The following is a 19749-nucleotide window of genomic DNA, read 5'->3' on the forward strand; positions in this document are numbered from 1 at the left end:
GCATATCCTGATGAGCCATCTGTGCTAGGAGGGAGGGGAAGGGGTGGTCACTCACACCTGAAAGGGCTGTGCCTGCCCTCACACAATGCAGTCTCCAACCCCCTGTTGAGTGTCTGGGGCCTGGCCTGGGCAAGGCAGGATTTCACATTCAAAAGAGACTTTACTCTGAAGTAGGCCTACTTCAAAGGAGAAATTGGGTATAAGAAGGGTACCCAAAACCACAGACTTTAGAAACACTTCTGGAACCAAGAGGAACCTCTGCCTGGAGAAGAGCTGAATAGCTGAGGAAGAAGAGCTCCCCTGCCTGTGATTGTGCTTTGTGGAGCTATCCTGCAGTTGCTGATTCTGCCAGAGTAAGAGGGCAAAGACTGGACTTTGTGTGCCTTCCATCTTGAGAAGAAATCTCCAAGGGCTTGATCTAGAGCTTGCCTCCTGTTGTTTGAAGTCTCAGGGACAGCAAAGACTTCTCTCTGCCAGCACCTGGAGTCTCTGGAGAGACTCCTAATCTGCCCTGTGGTGCCCATCCAGTTCCTGGGACCCTGAAAGAAGAAGCTGGCAGCCTAAAAACAAGGAAATGCACGCACAGAACGGCTTGCGGGGGAACAGTTTGACGCAACTCCGATCTGGAGGTGAAAAAACCACGCGCCGCCGGCTCCACAGCTGAGAAAACAACACTTGCAGGAAACGTGACTGAAGAATTGACGCACGGTGCAGGAGAAACGACGCGCAGCTTCGCTGACGGAGGCTGGGAGATCACAACCTGCGCTGCGGGGATTTCGGATCATTGTGCGGCTGGATTTCTGACTCACGTACCGCCGTGCGGAGTTATTTTTGACGCACACCAGGTACATTTTCACGCTAGCAGCGCTAGTGTGTGTTTAAAACTACTTAAAGACTCTTTTGGATTTTTAATTGATAACTTGAGTTGTGTATTGTGGATTTTTGTCATTTTGGTCTTGTTTAGATAAATATTTCCTATTTTTCTAAACTGGTGTTGTGTAATTTTGTAGTGTTTTCATTAAGTTACTGTGTGTGTTAATACAAATACTTTACACCTAGCACTCTGAAGTTAAGCCTACTGCTCTGCCAAGCTACCAAGGTTGTAAGAAGGGGTTAGCTGAGGGTGATTCTCTTTTACCCTGACTAGAGTGAGGGTCCTTGCTTGAACAGGGGGTAACCTGACTGTGAACCAAAGACCCCATTTCTAACATCGTGCGGCTGGATTTCCGACTCACGTATCGCCTTGCGGAGTTATTTTTGATGCACACCCGCCCGTGTGGGGTTATTTGTGATGCACACCAGGTAAATTTTCACGCTAGCAGAGCTAGTGTTTGTTTAAAACTACTTAAAGACTCTTTTTGATTTTTAATTGATAACTTGACTTGTGTATTGTGGATTTTTGTAGTTTTGGTCTTGTTTTGTTTAGATAAATATTTCCTATTTTTCTAAACTGTTTTTCATTAAGTTACTGTTTGTGTTGGTACAAATACTTTACACCTAGCACTCTGAAGTTAAGCCTACTGCTCTGCCAAGCTACCAAGTGGGTAAGCAGGGATTAGCTGAGGGTGATTTTCTTTTACCCTGACTAGAGTGAGGGTCCTTGCTTGAACAGTGGGTATCCTGACTGTCAACCAAAGACCCCATTTCTAACACCACCAATGCCTGATTCTCACACAGCCTATCAGTGCATGTTCCTCAGACTCATCATCAGTGCCACTTTCTCATACTCCCCACCAATAATAAATTCTTACATTGTCCATTAGGGCCAGCTTCTCACATCAACACAAAATATTGGCTCCAAACACTACCCACCAGAACCAGCTTCTCCCACTTTCTACTATGCCAGTTTTTCCCACTGCCCACCAGAGGGTCATTCCCACGCAACCCAACCAGTGTAGACTATTTATAATGTCGACCAAAGGGATCTTCTCATACTGAGTACAAGTACTAGCTCCTACTGCCCACTATTGCCAACTTTTCACAAAGCCCAAAGCCAGATCCCCACAGTGACCACTGTCTACCAAAGATAACTTTTCAAATTGGCCACCGTTGCCAACTTCTAGAAAGGGTCACCAGAACGCATGAATTTGGTGTGAGTTCGCATTCATCACCCATTCAATCTTCGGCCTAGAACCAAGATTTTGTGCAAGGAGGATCTAAAAAGGGAAAGTCTTTATTTAGTCTTAACAGGCAATAACCAGTGAACATTTGCAGAAGACCTTAGAGACTCTGAACTTCACATGCTGAATGTTCGAATGTGGAAAGCCATGAATTAGGTAATTGGGTACACAGTGGATCTGTTTGCACTGACCCGGATGCAATGGTACTTGGCACTTTGCCACACACCAATTTAGATCCCACTTCCCAGACATCCGAAACGTTCCTTCATGGCAGAATAATAACTATGGACCTGATCGCCACTTGAATGTTTGGTGGTCACTTGAACAAATACGCTGCACCTTCATAATGGCGAGTTTGTTGAGTCTGTGGTTATACGGCACCTCTCCCCATTCAGTGCACTACTGCATTACGTTTGCGACAGGGTGCTCTGGTGAAGACCTTGCCTTTATAATGTGGTCAAGCTGTCAGCATTGCCAATGTTTGTCTGTAAACTATTGATTAAAATATAAAAGAAAAACATTTCAAAATACTGAAGAAAAAACAAACACATATCTCGAAACTGCACATTGAATTTAATGTTTTTAATGTTTATAAATGACATGGTTTACTTTTTAAATACTTTTCACTCTAGGAACCCTGAACATAATTTGAAAATAAGTGTCAGAATGTAAAAGGTAACTCTCGCCAAATTATGTCCCACAGGGTTGAGCCATATGGTTCTCTGTAGTAGCTCAGACAGCAAATTCATGGCCCTCCAACAGAAGTGTCATGTTATGTACATCATTTGCCTTTTGCCTCAGACGCCAGCTGAGTGAGTGCAGCAGGTGGATATTCCTCCAGTGCCAAAAAGCCTTTGTGTAACAACATGTGTGCAATATGTGGAATGCAGGAGAGAAAAAAACAAACCTTAAAGTGTGGTCTTCAACCATATCCCAGCACAAATGTCCTTGCATCTTTTACTGGCAAGCTAGGAGGGGTGGGGAGCAACACAACACAGGAGTGGAAGGTATTTCAGGGGGTGAAGCAACACTCGAGGGAAAGAAATAGAAAACCCATGGAGTCATTCTCATGGAGTGCTGAATGAGAAGGAAAAAGTCGTAGCCTAAGCATAAGCAGTGAAAGCATACAAGTCAGCTAAACAAGAGGATCATAAAGAAGCCATGCTCCAGGGGAGGGGAGAGAAAGGCAAGCAATCAAATAAGATGCAAGCAAATGCAAGTGACAATAATGTCAACCAATGGTAAGCAATGGGTGCTCTGTAAACCCGCTGTAAGTTCACAGCAGGTCTTTCATATCTAGACAGCTTGTGCTGTGTGGTAGGTCAGACCGAAAAAGATAAGTCCTGAAGAAATACCCCCTTGGGGGTCACAGTTCCAGCTCTTTTTAGGTCTTTCAGACAGTACAGCTGTCTGGTTGTAAAATACTTTTTGGGGACATTCTGAAAGTTTCCCTGGGAAGGCATTCTGCCCATTGTTTAACATTGGCTTTGTGTTTTGTAACTCATAGTAGCTTGCTTTCTATTTGTTGGCTTTCTTTGTTTTAGGCTGTCCAGCACATTATTGTCCCTCCTGTTGAACATAGACTGTTTACCACCTGTCTGACTGGCTCCTTGTATTCTTCCACGAGTGCTTGCTTTCTGGGACCTCTTTTTTTTCTTTTTTGTGAGGCACTCCATAACAGTCTCCTGTGAAAGTTAGTTCAGTAAGAAATAAACATGCTGTATTTATTGAAAGAGGTTTCCTGCTTCCTTTCTGACTGATTGACTAAACGGCAATTCAGCGCACTGTGTGCACCAGACTAATGTGATATAGGGTGTCTTCAGCTTTCACACAGTCCAGAGTTACACCTTGAGCGGAGGAGGTTGTCACCCTGCATAGCCTATTATGGTATTTATTAAAGGGGACATTGTCTGTCCCCAATCCCACAGATAGCATTTATAATGTCCCCCCTCCCAAAATTTACAGTAACATGATTTCAACTGGGATATACTCTCTTCTGCCAATGTGGCAGGGTCTTCCCCTAAATTACCCATTGAACCTGCTACCTAGTACTGCCAGTTACTGCTAATGGAAGAGGTGTGAAACATAAGATCCCAGCCCTGCCTGAAGGACTGAACATTGCGCTACTGAATTTCTTTTGAGGGAGGTTCTGTTTGAGGAATGACTTACACTGCCCCAATCCCACCGACCTTTCTATGAATTCTCAAGTTGGCCAGCACAACAGTGTAACCAACATCATTTGGGGGGATGGGGCACAGAGATGGAGTCCCCTACTCCCACTCTGACAGGCACTGGTAATTTGTAACAGCGGAAAGTGAAACATTATCATTCTGGAAGTGAAGAGAATTGTCTCCTGTAATTAGAAGTGGTCTTCTCAGCAGATTGTGCAGTGAGGCCTGTAGACTCGACAGCAGGTTTGTTCTGCTTGGGCTTAAAGCAGAATTTACAATATTCAAAGCTACAAACCAAAGCCCAAGTCAAAAAGGAAGATCTTCCTAGAGTCATTCTGAAGTCATCTGATGACTTCAGCTGAGCTATTCCTGTAATTATCAGGGGAAGTAGTCCCAAGCCATCCTGAAGTATGTGTATAGGGCGAAATATTTAAATGAGATGACTCTAAAGTCATCACTAAAACTATCCCAGGATGGGTTTCTGATGACTTCATTTTAGAGTGTGTGATAATCTCCTACTACACCAGGAATACTAAGTGACAACTTCAGGATGTGTGTGAATTTCTCCTGGATGATTCCAGGACAGCTTCAGGATGAGTGTGAATTACTTCTGGATGATTCCAGGACAACTTCAGGATGAATCTTAATTACATCAGGATGATTTATGGACAGCTTCAGGATGAGTTTTAAATACATCAGGATGATTCCTGGACAACTTCCGGATGGGTCTTAATTACACCAGGATGATTTCTGGATAACTTCAGGATGACTGTATATTACTTGAGGTTTATATTACAATAACTTAAAAACGAGTGTGAACCACTCTATGATGATTTTATGAGAACTTTAAAATACTCATTGGATAACTCCATTATTATTTTCTTTCATCCTGCAAAATATTATGGAATACTTCTGAATGCTTTAATGACAACTATGTTATGATTCCCAATGATGGTTTAGATGATTGCAGATTTTCCTCAAATGATTAAATATTATTTAGGGTTGGATAACCATAAGGGTTCTGTGACTGGCATATATTCTCTGATTACACTTTGCCCATCTAGGGTCCATCAGGAAGAACTTAGAAAAACGAATTTGTAAGTAAGAACTTGGAGAAGCACCCCCTCCTTTTAAAAAAGGTGATTGCGTCTGGGTGTAAAAAACGTTCCTCCTTTGTACAATACAGCCATTTCAGAAATAACCAGTTATCGGACCAACCAATGCGCTTTCTTTGGCATATAATTAAGGCTCCCAGTTTTCCATTTTTACTGATTTGTACAGATAAATACAGACAGAAACCAGTCTGTTTATGATCTGTAGTTATTTTTAAAAGCAAAAAAATACAGAAAAGATTTCATTTAACCGTGACTCTCCATGCTGTCCATTATGAATTCCAGGCAAACCTCCGAACAGATAGATAGCATGAGGAGTTGAAAAACAGGATGAAAGTTCCTTACATACAGGTATATGTTGACATATATTTGTGTATAATGCTAATACTTATCTGTGGGTATAGCGTTTTGTTATATGTGGCTTCTTAATTTGCTCAAATGCGACAGGCATCAAAGTTTGAGTGCATGTTTATCAGTTAGATAAATGCGGAAATCTACCATTTTACAACTCCATAAATTCTCAAAAATCTAAATACATCTGGATAAATACCAAATGTATGGCCAAAAAAGTAAATGTGGACAAATACAGACAGAACTGGTAAAAATATATATATTATAAAACTGAGAGCCCTACAAATAATTTCCCTCATCTTCACAGTGAAAGCTGGACAGTGATATGAAACTGTGCTTAAAGTAGATGCCAGCAAAAAGGTCTTATAGTTTGTATTTAAAAGCAGCACTGCATCTTGTGATGTTCACCCATACTAATAGGGTCTTGCCTTTGAGGTACACTTTATTATACAATGTTTTTAACATAGTGACTTGCCTATTGAAGCAAAATGGACCCAAAATCAAATAATACCATTTAATTTCATTAAGCTAAAACACATGCTTCATCCCATAGGAATACAGGATACTATGCAAGACAATATTAAAGATGTGCAAAATGAAAAATAGTCAGTGGAAACAAGCAACATTACTCTTAAGTTTTCAGATTAAGAATTTTCTTTAGTTCTCTTCTGACAGCATTTTTATTGCAAGCTTTTTCTTCATAGATATTGGAGATCGCAAGCTGTTGGACTTTGTACACAGGTTTCGTAAACTCTAAAATCTAAAAAAAGAAAATAAAAATAATAGATTAATACCTTGCTTCTACTAGGCTGGCCTGCCTTAAAAAAGCAGAAAATGTCTTTACAGCAAACATGATAAGATGATATGGACATGATAGTTCCAAAGTTAACAGTACATGCACATCGCTTAGGGATTGCTTCTGTCATAGGTGTAAAAAGGAGCACATGCACAATTAAGTCATTTATAGGATTGTAGGTAACAAAAGAAAATATCTCTCTGATCTTGACGAGTGATCGGGCAGAATGTGGAAGTTGCTAGAAAAGGCTCATCTGGGAAAATGGTCTTTCATTTTTGTTTTGTTTTTCAAGTGAGGAGGAGCTTAGCTCTGCCCCAGGGTATGCCATATGTTTTACAAAAATTATGGATTAGACCCAGATCTGTGACTAGGGTGAATGTTTGATTTGTTCAGTATTCCGTCTAGCATCTGTTCTTTTTGCTTTTGTCACCCTAAGTGGGAAGGGAATGCCCAGATGTGGGTCCCGTGCTCGCAGTGCCACTTGATTCGAGCTAACCTGGCTTATGAGGGGTGATACCCCGAAACTGGCCCCAGGATGCTTGTTTCTGGTCCATGGAGGACCTGGCCTGACAGTTTGGCCTGGACTGTTCCCATGGAGAGCAGGGTCAAGACTGATTTGCATATGACTGGGTCCATCCTGGGTAGTGTGGTGAGCAAAAAACAAACAAACAAAAAAACAATGGATTAAACCCATATCTGTGACTGCTGGTGAATGTTTGATTTGTTCAGCATTCCATCCATCATCTGTTCTTTTTTGTTATAGTTTTACATGGCAACATTTTTAGACACTGTCTCTCTGGATTTTGAAATGTAGAGATCATAGCAGGAAAGAAGAGACACAGGCTAAAGTAGAAATGTAGAAATTTGAAACCCAAAAGAATGTTTTCCCACTACCAGTAATTGTGGTCAATAGATTTCACCTATGCAACAGAAGATAAATAGTAATTGCCTCAAGATATGGCTTCTTCAAGATGGGCACTGATGGAGATTTGATATCAAACTCTGCTTGCATCACCCCTGTCTAGAAAAAAGTTAAGAAACTTCTCTGGTGACCAGTATCGTACAGCAAATAGAAGCCTACATACCGCTCTATTGCACGTTCTGCTAAGCAAAGTCTGAAATAAAGCTGGGAACAGTGTGCCATCAGTATAGTTTGCACTAAGATTCTATGGTTTTGAGTCTTTTTCATGAGATCAGGAAAGACTTGCCCCTTTGGAAACGAGTGGTTGGAAGAATGGAGAGAGAAAAAATACAAAACAGCAATGATGGAATGCTTTTCCATTGTGATTTGCTAGGAGGACAACATATGTCAAAAGGTTTTAAGACTCACAACAAAGATATCATTACCATTTTTACGCAAACAATAAATACCCTTGACTAGAATAGTTGTTAATAGTTGATCCTTGTGCAATGCTCTTTTCAGGGGTAGGGGATTTGGTACTCAGAAGGGTCCATTAGATTTCTTCATCCGGTGCTGCAGATCAGCCTGCATATAACATAGTATTATCATATATGTCATTATATATACATACTGTAAAAAAATAAAAAGTAGAGGTTGGGGATGGTGTTTTGAAATCTATACAGAGTGTGTGTAATAATGAATAAAATCAGATGGTTAGCACCAAAAATTCATACTAGCCATAATCTATCCATTAACCAGATTCCTTTTGCAGGAAATCTTTGTGTCTCAAACACAAACTATTAGTACTACAAGAATACTATCTGAGTCTAAGGGAACAAATATGGTAAGAGAGTGGAAAATAAAGCAAGTCACCTTATGTACTATAAACAAACCACTGCATATTTTAGAGAATGCTGCATTTCTTAGTGTCCTTGAATATGTAAAAACAGTGCTCCCTACAAATGTTGAACGGCCAAATAATTGTCATGTGTCTCATAGCTGCTACCATGCAGTAAGGTTTTTAAAGCCATTACATTTGGTAAACGCAGACAAACTTTTAAGCTATGCAAGTGAGAGGTGGAAAAGAAAGTGTTAGAGAATTAGGCACAGAGGGTTATGTGACCTGGTTTTAAATTATCAGTTTCACTTACCTTTTAAGTAGCCATTTTCAACTTGTAAAGGTCTTACTTTTTCTTGTATTACTACATGGTTCTTGTGCTCTCAGGACCAATCCAGTTTACTGCTGATGTGGCCGCAGACTCCAATCTTCTTCTTTCCTGCCTTGATGCTCCTCTGGTGCTGCATAGTATATGGATTACTAGTGTGTGCTGTGTCTTAGATCGCAGTATTCCTGTACAGCCAACCCCCATGTGCTATCCCACTCATGCTGCCAAAATCCCCACCAGGCCTCTGTCTGTACTGACCCTCCTTACCAGCTCCAGGTCAGAGTAGTGCATCCAGTCTAAGATTCTGCTTTCCATTCTACATGTGTAGCCCTGTTCATCGTATTACAAGTAGTTAAATGCAAAAAAAAAAAAAAAAAATACAAAGGATGCTATACTCTCACATGGATTTGGGAATCTTGAACTCTGACCCCCTGAATCACTACTGAGAAGAAGCTGCAGAGGGCTTTGTGCAGGTAGAGGCTTGAGAGAAACCAGCTCTGCTGTTAGGAGCCATACAGACAGTATTTGCTACTGACAGCGATATTGAGGTGGCCAAACCAATACAAGAGGAGACTTCAGAGAATCTTCAACTGGAAAGCACTTGCAAGCAAAATCAAGATTCAGACAGCGCTCTCAAAGTTAAAGAAGCACTGCAAGGTGTACACAAGCTCCATGGACGACTTGTATGAAGAGAAAAGGGAAGGAGTGGGTGCTTCCAGTGGGAGATAAAATAGAGCTCTTGTTCCTTAACAATGGAAAAAAGATGTGGGAGAATCACAGCCTCTGCACAGGGTCTCACAAAAGGACTTATGAAAAGAGGAGGGTTTGTAGAAAGGGAGTTCAGTTAGAGTAATCAGGCAGCAGGTGACCCATGCAAAATGGCTGCAGGGCAATGTTCCTGGATGGAAGAGATTGGTCCCATGTTTTCACTTTGAGATGTGAGAACAGAGGTTTGTGTGTTGCTGAATGCAACACTACATCAACTTTACAGGGAAAGGGGCAAGGAGCGTAAACCAGTTTAAACTCCTCCCCAGTATGTCTACGGTGCCTCTACCGAGGCATTGCTCCCCTATTCATCCTGTGATTTAGTGATGCCTTCTTTAACTGTACACATCTTTAAAGCATCTTTAAAGCATGAGGCACATTGAAACAGAGAGTAGAGTCTATGAGGCAGCAGTCAGCAGTTCAATGGGCAGCCTAGATAGGCCTGCCTGTTTTCATCTGACTGAATTCGACCATATCTGTTCATTATGAAATCAGGGCAAGAGATCAAAGGCAAAGTTGGTGACGATGGAGAGCTTTGCAGAAGCAAAATAATCTCTCCCCTTCACCCCACCTGAAGTACCAGGAGCAAAGACAGAGTTGGAGATTAAGTGCCAGACGTATGAAATAGTGGTCGCAATTTACGACAAGTACTTTTGTGACCACTAAAAAATTTCACAAGCCAACCTAGGTTGGTAGGTAAAATGCTAACAAATATGTCAGTTTGTAAAATGCTGATTCCAAGTGGGTCATAATCCTACCTACATAAAAGTTAATAAAGCAGGATGCAAACTGGAGTTAGATTGGTGGCCATCACAGGTGTCTTAACTATACGAGGGTTGGCACACCATGATGTTTGTGATGACCTTTCATTATTCATTAAAGTATTTTATTTTCCGTAATGCAGCAACTCCTTTTTGTAAAGGACAGGGATGACATTTAGGGAAATAAAAACTTCTCAGTGGTCTCCTGGACTACTGCCTACTCTCTACCAAAGTTGTTTTTTTACATTAACAAAGAGCTAGGTGTACTTTGGACCCCTTCCTCTTGTGAACGAGTTACCTCCCTAATTCAAAAGCTGGAACTTTTTTATGTTTTGCAAACAGATTACAGTTGCACAACATTGATACATCACAAACCAGTTCGATATTTGGAAGGGATGCTTACAACATGACCCTTCAGAATACTAAATCGGTATGCAGGCACAATAAAGCAGACACAACCTGTTGACTTTGCCAATGTTTATGTGAGAGTTATTGTCTTTGCCAATGTCCTTTAGCCATGTTGTACAGCAGCAAGGATGCTGTGCAGCATGGATAAAACTTAGAGGCGTTATGCAGAGCAAAGTGGAAAGGGGTAGAGTAAAGTGGCATAGGGTAGAGTATTGTAAAGTGGTGGAGAGTAGAGTGGCACTGAGTGGGGTGGGATAGAGAGGCGTGGAGTGGCATGGAGTAGCGTGTCAGCAAGGGGAGTGAAGTAGAGTGGTGTAGAGTAGAGTGCCATAGAGTGACAATGTGTGGAGTGGTGTAGGGCACCATTGAATTGTGTGGAGTGGCACAGAGTACAGTGTTGTGGTGTAGAGTGGCATAGAGTAGAGAGGAGTGGCATAGAGCGGAGAGTGCCACAGAATGCCATGGAGTGGAGTGGCATAGAGTGGCTCGGTGCGATGTGGAGTGGCATAGTGACATATAGTCGAGTAGTATAGAATGGGGTGGAGTGGTGTAGAGTGGACTGGCATAGATTGCTGTAGAATGAGGTTGGACACAGTGGCGTAGAGTGGAATGGCATAGAGTGCTATAGAATAGCATTGTGTGGAGTGGTGTAGAGTGGGGTGGAGTAGAGTGGCATACAGTAGAGAAGAGTGGACTGGTGCAGAGTAGAGTGGCATAAAGTAGAGTGGCATAAAGTGGAGTAGAGTGGCACAGAGTAGACAGCCACAGAATGGTGTAGAATGGCAATGTGTGAAGTGACGTAGAGTGGTGTGGAGTAGAGGACTAGAGTTGAGTGGCATGGCACAGAATGGCACAGAGAGGTGTAGAATAGCATTGTATGGCCAGGGTGGCATAGAGGTACATTGTGTGGAGTGGTGCAGAGTGGCATTGAGTAGAGTTGAGTGGGTAGAGTAGAGTGCCACAGAGTGCTGTAGAGCGGCATTGAGTGGGGTGGCGTAAAGTAAAGTAGAGAGGGGTGGAGTAGAGTAGAGGTGTAGAGTGGAATGGTCAAGAGTAAAGTGGAGTGGCACAGAGAGTGGTAGAGTAGTAGTGTAAAATAATATTGGAAAGATGAAAGACTGAGTAACGCACTGAGTTATTGCCCATGGTACATGTTTAATTTCATATACTATTAGAAAGGGTGTGGTCAGAACTCAATGGTTTAATGTGCCTGCTGCAAATAACCTCATGCAAAATGCAGTTAAGGTTTTTGATCCCTGTATGCATACCACAGACTTTTATTCACACAATACTGATAGTCATTTATGTGACAATGCTTGTGGTGGCTGGTGCAGTAAAGAACTTAAAGAAAGTGTAAGGATAAATTTCTGAAAATAATAGCTAGCTACAATTTTGGTAGAGGAATGTCTCTTGGTAGATTTTACGATTATTGCTAGGGTTGCCACCTGGCCAGTTTTGTACCGCATGGCCAGTATGAAAAAGGTGACAACCCTCATAATTGCTGTTGTTCAGATAAACATTGTGGTAGCAAGCTGTGCAACATAAGGAAAGAAACATACTGGGGGAAAAAATACAATTACTTATAAATATTTTATATTTTTCGGAACTTTAAAATAAGAGATTTGCCAACTAATCCTCTGCAGATCTAAGCTCCTATGCCACGGAAATCACATAAAATGGATTAACTCCAAAAGGTACATTTCAAACCCGAGTTAGCTTTCCAATAGAAATATTATGATTCTATTTGCCAGATGCCTTTTAAACGGTGATAACAAACTCCATAAGGAAGGAAAGCATGCCCCCGTTACCTGCTGCCGGAAACCCGATGTCCGTTTGCTGAGTAAATCTTTCCATACACTGTGAAGCTCCTGAAGGTGGAGGAAATAAAAGAGAGCAAGGAATCGCCGTAGCACCTGCCTTAGGAGGCCTCGATGAAAGATCTCTTCAAGTTGCATTGTTCCCATGAGGCCCGGCTGGTGCAGGTAGTGACGTAATTTTTAATTTCCGGCGCCACAGGATGTGCGTAAGCCAGGTGTCCAAGCATTTGCGATTCTCTAACTTAATGTAATCTTCTGTCATGGTTCAGCTGCTGTAGCTAAGCCAGCTAACAAACATTTTGCTGGCAAAGTTTTGTTTTTTCAGGTTTGTCTCTAAACTTTTCCTAAATGTGAACACATGTTCTAAACTCAAATTGGTAAAGAGATTCCATGCTCAGCACAGCATGAAAAGAACTTAATTGTTTTAAGGCGTCGCCTGCATATCTGCCTTCCTTATTCATGCAGCACAGCAGGCATTAAAGAGGTGTGAAAAGCCTGGGGACAATGGAGAGTTAAAGGCAGAAACACAGAGCACCTGCATTCCTCTGAATCTAACAACATTGTGGAAAGGAGAAAAGTTATTTATTGAAAACAAAACTTCACCCTGTTTTTGTCCACAAGTTTTCTGCAACAGACAATTTTAATGCTGCACTAGGTTTGAAAAGGGGACCTGACTAGTTTGTTTCCTTGTATAGGATTAATGCAAACAATTCCTGTCACAAAGCGATGCAATTTTTTCGCACCTTCTATAAGTGAAATGCAGATTAGCGCTAGGCCTTCCTGAATTTCTTATGTCTAGTTTGCCCTACAGTTCTGTGAGACATACATTTAATTGACAGTTCTGGGAGGTAACGGATAATTTGATGGGGAGTCCCTGTATTTCTAGATCTTAATTTCAAGCATCACTATATGTGGTGTATGTAGCCTTACATGTTGACGTCCAGGGTCAGTGCCAACATTTAATATTGCATTTGTCTGTGGCATCACCCACTTTTTAGTCTTGATAATCTTATCACTGAAAGCTGGGGTGAGGATCTGAAGGATGCAGAGAAGCCACATTTTTGGAAACCCCTTTAAGGTATGGTGGGTGGAATGCACAATAGGTAATTTGGGTTTGTTTTTGGGAAGTATATGATATTAGGGTGCAGTGTGGTTAAATACTTCTGCATATGCATTTGTTAGATAGCAGCATATTCTTTATATTTTTACTGTATTTGATTGTAATATATGAGGCATACCTTGCCTTACCCTGCTGCTTAATTTAGTCTGCCCTGCTTCACTATTGCATACTACATTTCAACTTGATCCCAGTGGTCCTGCCTTCAATGCTTCATTTGCATCATTAATATTAGGTAAATGTAATTTTAATGCTTGGATCTTTGTTTTATAAATTTTAATTATTACAAATGTTTAAAGGTATTTTTTTTAAACAATGATTAACTGTGATTTACCTAAAACACAGTAGTGTCATACTCTGGATGCTTATGTGCATATAATTAAAGATACATGTATTGTTTAAAATGGTGTACATTGTGCAGTAATTGTCAGGGAATTCTGAAATCACCAATAGCATAATGGGTTGAAACTTTCTTCACAAAAAGTAAACAAAAATTGTAGACGTGCTCTACACGTAACCTACAAATCTTCCCCAGATTGTCATAAACCCTGTCCTCTTGTTGATTGCAAATAGAGTTTGGGAAGTAATCAGTACTCATTTTCAAATCATCATCAGAACATCACGAACAAACTCATCTTGTGAAGTAATCGAAAACTAATTTTCAAGTCATCCTGAAATCATCAGGAACAGTCACATCTTGTGAAGTCATCAACAACTCATTTTCAAGTCATCCTCATGTTGTCAGGGCAAGTTTCCAAACCTAGCTGATGACTTCAAGAGCTTGATGATGTAGGATGACAGGAAAATGACTTCTAAAGTAGTTAGATGATCATCTAATGACTCTGGGATGGCTTCTAAAGTAATCCTGTTGGACCTGAGAGAGTGCAGAGCAGCTTGAAAAATGAATTTGTTTAATTTGCTATGGCATCCAAAGCAGTTTTTTGAAGCCAGACAGAAGCTGTTCTTAGTTTCTCGAGTTCATTTTTGTTGTAGTTTAGTCGAGCCAACAACATATTATGATTAAATACATGGAAATAATACTGTTATTTATTTTGCAGGCATCACAAAGTGCATTGCCTTTTAACCCTTAAACAATATGTATTATTAATATCTTTATTACTCATGTCAGCGACACTTATTTCATCATCTTGTGAAGGATTAAAGGTGTATTTGGCCCTGCTTGGAGTTGGACCTCTGTCATGTGTGTACATTCTACAGCACATTCATAGTACTCTCCCATACCTCGCAGGTAACAGGATACCTTTCTTTAAATGAATGTGAGGCAAAGGTTAAGTTATGCGACGGTACGCTAGAAAAACTGAGCTACTGACCTCTTTTCCACCCTCGACCAAATTGTGCGTGATACAAAGATGGAATGTGGCACTAGGACCTCGCATACACTATTCACTGCACTGGAGACCAGGACATTGCTTCCGGGGATGCTGTCTGCATCCACTCTCTGCCGTCCCAACAAAAGGAATAGAAAAAAGAAGAAACACATATGGACTTGCCTGTCTCCGAGTGCCTCTTTCTGTGTGGGGACACAACGTCTGGCGATGAGGGTGGGATGCTTTCTTCAGCCATGTCGATGGTCTTCGTCTGCAGGCTGGTCACCACCACTTCTATCACACTCTTAAGCAGTTCCATTTGATTTTTCTTTCCAATACACCCTGTTAGTGAGTGTTGTCTGACCTTAAAATGGTGTCTGCCAATTGACTTTTATGGAATTGGTTCCCTCCTGACCTCAAGACGGCTGCCTTCGTTGTTTCCTATGGAGCCTTCGAATTGCCTGACTCAAGATGGCTGCTCCCATTAGTTTGTCTAGGGCCTTGCAGACTTCAAAATGGCCCCAAAGTCTCATGAGACCTTGCACTCTTTCACAGCCTTCTTGAGCAGTCGCTATGGCTTCTGGGGTGAGTTTCAGCCTTTGTTTGAAAATTTGGTGGTTGAGCTCACATGCAGTATCTTGACTTCACTTCACTGTTTCTGGCTACACTGTGTTGGCACAAAAGTATACAGGCCTGAATCTCTGCAGCTGCAGGGGCCCTTTATTTGTTGTACTTACCCCATAGGAAGTGTTTGCAGGATCCCTTCTGTCGTCACCAGATGTGCAAGAGTCAATCAGTTTGTTGTCTGCAGGAGTGGACACATATGGCCAGAAAGGGGTTGGTCCAATAGGCCGAAGACCAATTCGAGTCATTACGCAAGTTAGGTTGACGCATATAATTGCAGCCCCTACGCAGACTCTGACTCTACCTCAGCATGAGAGACTTATGAATGTTTACCTCATGATAGAGGTCATGGCATCAGAAAGGCAATCAGAGCACATACAGCTACTAGACAAAAAAGAGATCACAAAAACAGCCCTAGTAGATCTCAGGGTGGGAAGTCACACAGCACAATTTATGCTAGCCAGCTGAGCCACGTGCAACATCATGTGCGCATCGCAGTACGACAAAATGGAACCCAAACCACAGCTATCACCATCCAATGGTGATGTTTTCACATGGGGTGCAAGACGCCCGGTAATAAACCTAGGCAAGTTCTCAGATATGCTCACATACAATAAAACGTCAGTGCAAGAAGAAATACATGTCCTAAGAGGAGACATCCTAGCACCATGCTTGCTAAGCAATGTCACGTCACAACTCATGGGACTTTTGGCCATGGCATACCATGTGTCAGGGCATCGCAGCACCTTGAAGGACTATCAATTGCTCTTCAAAGGGCTGGGGAAGCTAAAGGACACACAGGTCACCCTTCACATCAACAAAGCAGGAAATCCTGTAGCCCAGAATCATTGGCAAGTTCCAGTATATCTTCAACCGCAGGTGGAGGAAGAAATTAAGAGCTTACTAGAAGAAGACATCATTGAACCAGTCGATGGGCTGACTCCGTCGGTGTCTCCCATCATTGCTGTGCCAATGAATAATGTACAAAAAATATGCATCTGTGTTGACATGCATCTACTGAGCACAGCCATAGAAAGAGAGAGACACCCAGTTCCTCACCTGAGTGACATGATCAGTTATCTAAATGGAGGTTGAGAGGTCTCCAAGCTGGACTTCTTCATAAGCTACCACCAGTGAGAACTCGACCTTCAGTCACAATACATTACAGCATTCTCCACACACATGGGGCTGTTCCACTTCAAGCGCCTAAGGTTTCAGGAAATGGTGAGAAGGGTACTAAGGCCCATAAAAAACTGCCTTCACTACAGCAATGACATTCTGGTATTTAGTTGCATGAAAAAAGAGCAAAACAAAGCACTAAGGGATGTATGGAGTCAGTTGGAAAAAGCTGGACTCATACTCAATGAGCACAAATGTGAGCTGGAGAAGGAGGAACTCATCTTCTTTGGGCACATCTTTTCCCAGAAGGGAATGCAGCCGGTTTCGAGCAAAGTTGAAACACTCAACAAAACCAGGGCCCCAGCGGACATTGCAGAAGTGAAGTAATTTCTGGGGGTCAGCGACCTACTGCTCTTACTATATTGAAGACTTTGCCACAGTAAGCACTCCACTTTGAGAAATCACCAAATAAGGGCAACCATTCACCTGGACCCCAAAATGTGAAAAGGCATTTGCGAATATCAGAAATGGAGCTGTAGCTGTGGATTGCTTTTTCAACACCTCCCTGTACACTGGACTCACAGTGAATGCCAGTCCAGTGGGGCAATGGGCCATTCTAGCCCAACAGAAGCCTGGACGTGACTCCCTGAGGCGAATTGTTACATATGCAAGCAGAAGTCTAATGGAAGTGGAAAGCGCATACTCATAACCAGAGAAAGAGAACACAGCTGTGCAGAGGGCATTTGAGCATTAGCACATGTTCATATATGGGAAGCCGCTTACAATTTTGACAGACCAAAGCACTAGTAACACTATACAGCAACCCAAATGCAAAACTTCTACCACACATTGAGTGGTGGGGTTACACTTGCTGGCATGACTTCAACATTATTCACAAACCAGTGAAGGAACACAACCCTACTGATTATATGTCAAGGCACACTCTGCAGAATGCAAAATAGGCACCCTCCATGGCAGAGGAATACATCAATTTTGTACTGCGGCAGAACACTCTAACACAGATCACGGTAGAGGAACTCATACAAGAATCAACAAACTACGTCAGGCTGGAAGAAGGGAAAAGCATCATGAAGCAGCAGAGGTGGAGGCACCTGAACAACAACAACAAGGTCACTGTAAAGGATCAATACAAAGAAGATCCTTGCATTCAAACACATGCAGGAAGAATTGTGAGAAACAGAACAAGGAAAAGTTCTTCAAGATACCAGAATAGTCATACCGCAGACCCTTCACCGGTGGACAGTCAGGTCAGTTTTGTGCATGAGATTCACAGGGAAGTGGTGGTAACCAAAACAAATGCTGAGAGAAAAGGTATGGTTCCTGGGTCTTGACTGCCTGCTGGAGGAAATGATCCTGAACTGTCATCTCTGTCAGACCACGGGAGGCCTTCCAAGCCAGAGCGACTATGAATGTCTGACCTCCCAGACGCCGTGTGGTCGACATTGGCCGCAGACGTTTATGGGCCATTACACACTGGTAGATACTTATTGGTCATCATCGAGTAATACTTTCCCTTTAGGGTGCCAAGTGTCGTCCACCACAGCAGCAGCCACACTACACATCCTAGATGAGATTTTCTCCGCAAGGGGTGCTCCCTTAACCCTTAAAAGTTACAATCGACCCCCTTCTCAGGAGAAGAATTTCGCTAATTCATGACCTACCTAGGAATACATCATTGGAAAATAACACCACTATGAGCACAAGCCAATGACATAACAGAGCGATTCATGGGCACTGTAGGAAGCTGGCTCTGTATATACTATATCAAAATGAGATAAGTGTGCACAGAGTCCAGGGGTTCCCCAAGAGGCTTAACAGAGGCAATAACAGATAATACTAATACTCTATTTGTGGTAGTGTGGTCGAGCAGTTAGGCTTATCAGAGGTTAGTGTTAACCATTTGTTGTACACACTCAAGCAATAAATGAGAACGCACACTCAATGACTTAACTCTAGGCCAATAGGCATTTTATATAGAAAAATATTATTTTCTTAATTTATTTTAGAACCGCAAGATTCAAATTACAGGTAAGTACATTAAATGTAAGGTGCTTTGCATAGGTATAGTTAGGACTTCAAACCAAAACAGTAATGTACACCGTTTTTCATAAAATGGCAATAAGCTATTTTAAAAGTGGACACAGTGCAAAATTCAATAGTTCCTGGGGGAGGTAGGTATAGTTAGGTTAGTGAGGTAAATAAAGCACTTACAAGTTCAGTCTCTGGGGCATAGGTAGCCTACCGTTGGGGGTTCAAGTCAATCCCAAACACCCAGCTCCAGCAACACAGGGCCGGTCAGGTGCAGAGGTCAAAGTGGAGCCCAAATAACATGGGCATCTATGGAGACAGGGGGTGCTCTGGTTCTGGTCTGCTGGCAGGTAAGTACCTGTGTCCTCGGGGAGCAGACCAGGGGGTTAGAGCACTGGGAAGGTCCCAAGTAGGCACACAAACCACAACCTCAGCAGCACAGGTGCGGCCGGGTGCAGTGGGCAAACAGGGCGTCGGGTTTGCAATAGATTTCAATGGAGGGACCCTGGGGTCACACAGACGTTGCAGGCAGGGCACAGGGGGGCTTCTTGGTATGAGACGGGCTCTTATTCCTCCTCAGCATAATTCTACATAGAGGTAGAATAAGCTTGGTGGGCAAATGAACAATCTCTTTTTATCTTCACATGGAACATTTTTCCCCTGTGGAGAAAGTCTTTCAACTACAACAATACCCAATCTAGGGGTAAGCCTTTCCCCTTCCCATCTTGGATGGAAAGTACTATGTTTGTGGTCATTAGTTGTGGGATCAAAGTTTAGGAGTGGCCACAAATTTCCACTTTTGTTCTCAAACTCAAGACTAACCACACACTGCAATGCCCACTTCAAAATCCCTTGTTGTTATTTACTTTAGCAGGTTTCTTTCCACTGATGGAGGAGAAAACACTAATAATCCCATTTATACCTGCTTGGAATCCTTTTGTGAATTTCTGGCAGGGTGTAATTGGAGGTATTTACGGTGTAAGGATACGGTTACCTGAAAATACCTTTCTAAATTGGCCCTTGGAGCTCACTATGGCTCAGTTCCCTTTTCTATAGAGTTACCAATTGCTCAATGTCACTAAGGAACCACCTTTTTAGTTAACAAAGAGTTGCAGCTTTTGTTTACTAGTAGCGTTAGCGGAGT

General features: G+C 42.1%; 1 protein-coding gene and 1 long non-coding RNA gene across 2 annotated transcripts in view; one reads left to right on the forward strand and one right to left on the reverse strand.

Moving 5' to 3' along the window:
• Positions 1–19749, forward strand: part of LOC138285856 (transient receptor potential cation channel subfamily V member 1-like) — a 342258-nt gene that overhangs the window by 67493 nt on the left and 255016 nt on the right. The gene's annotated exons all lie outside the window — the stretch shown is intronic.
• Positions 6254–12472, reverse strand: LOC138283490 (uncharacterized). Its single transcript, XR_011201271.1, has 4 exons — positions 12360–12472; positions 8603–8750; positions 7922–8036; positions 6254–6514 (listed from the first exon to the last, which is right to left on the reverse strand). It is a non-coding gene; the product is annotated as an uncharacterized lncRNA (long non-coding RNA).

The sequence above is a fragment of the Pleurodeles waltl genome, chromosome 3_1, assembly GCF_031143425.1.
Source record: "Pleurodeles waltl isolate 20211129_DDA chromosome 3_1, aPleWal1.hap1.20221129, whole genome shotgun sequence".
NCBI lineage: Eukaryota > Metazoa > Chordata > Amphibia > Caudata > Salamandridae > Pleurodeles > Pleurodeles waltl.